Source organism: Propithecus coquereli, unplaced genomic scaffold (assembly GCF_000956105.1).
Source record: "Propithecus coquereli isolate 6110/MARCELLA unplaced genomic scaffold, Pcoq_1.0 Scaffold300, whole genome shotgun sequence".
Classification (NCBI taxonomy): domain Eukaryota; kingdom Metazoa; phylum Chordata; class Mammalia; order Primates; family Indriidae; genus Propithecus; species Propithecus coquereli.
The window spans coordinates 1,183,972-1,185,327 of record NW_012148620.1 but is presented as its reverse complement, the minus strand read 5'-3'; the positions used below and the strand labels follow the sequence as shown (position 1 = coordinate 1,185,327).

The 1,356-nt window shown below is 38.4% G+C and overlaps 1 protein-coding gene across 1 annotated transcript in view; it reads left to right on the top strand.

Annotated features, from left to right (window-relative positions):
* MARK1 (MAP/microtubule affinity-regulating kinase 1) overlaps positions 1-1,356 on the top strand; it is a 177,002-nt gene that overhangs the window by 66,354 nt on the left and 109,292 nt on the right. The gene's annotated exons all lie outside the window — the stretch shown is intronic.

The window sequence follows — 1,356 nt, the reverse complement described above, 5'->3', positions numbered from 1 at the left end:
AGCCTCCTGAGTTGTTGGGACTACAGGCATGCACCACCATGCCTGGCTTTCATTTTAAAATAGTGATAGCTTTGTGTATCAGCTGACATTGCTGTATAACAAATTACCCTAACACTCAGTGGCTTAAATTAACAACCATTTATTCTTATGAGTCATTTTTTATGAGTATTATTTCTCATGAGTCAGAGGGTCAGCTGGGGATCAGTAGATAAATCGAGACTCAACTGAGAGTGGCTCTATATTTCTCATCCTTCTCCTATAATCAGCCTGGGCAAGTCCTTCTCGTGGTGGTGACAAGAGTTTAAGAGAGCAAGTTGAAACACAACAAGGCCTCTTGAAGACTAGCTTGGGACTTGCAAACTGTCATTTCCAACTCATTCTGTTGACCAAAGAAAATCATAATGACTGAACCCAAAGAGTGGGGAAGTGTGTCGAACCCTCACTGGGAAGTTATGTGGTGAAGGGTCTGAAAATTTGGAGTTAATAATGGAGTCTATCAGAGCGTGGTTTAGTATCAGGATGTAGCCAACAGCTAGCATTAGGAGCTAGGTTACAACTCAAGTATTTTAACTCATACTGCTTTTATATGAATCAAAGATCTGAACAGCATGCAATCATTCCTCAGAAGTCATTCTATGTGGGTACCAGGAGTATGAGGCCCTAAATCCCTTAATAATAATCAATATGTATTGAGTGCCTTCTTTGTGCCTAATGCCATATTAAGTTATGGGGCTTTAGGAGGTTCAAGTCTAACAACAAAAACAGATCATGGACAAATACTTACAAGATGGTGTGATGCTTCCAATAGTAAAAATATTTAAAGGATATAAAGGTAGCAACAGAAGAGAGGAGTAATCAACTCTGCTTTGCAAAAAGACATAAAAAGCTTTGTTGAGTAGGAGATATTCTTATTAAATCCTGAAGGGTATACAAGTCAGTGTTCCCACAGAAGAAGTTTAGGTAGAGAAGTACTGTTCGTAGGAAATATTATGGCAGTCTGTTGACTCTTTAAAATTAAGAACTATAATTAAAATCTCTTGTTTGTGCCCAGATAATAGAAAAGTCTCTAAGAGCCAGTGAATAACTTTATATTTAACTCCTTCGTACATTAGTCATTGCAATTCTCAAACGTTGGCATGCATCAGAATCACCTGGAGGACTTGTTGAAACACAGATTGCTGGACCCTACCCCAGAGTTTCTTGTTCAGTAGATGTGGAACCAGACCAGAGAATTTGCATTTCTATAATAACAAATTCCCAGATGATGCTGATGGTGCTGATCCAGGGATAACACTTTGAAAACTATTGATTTATTGAATTCTTTTTATGTATCTGGCACTCTGCAGTGTGGTGAGT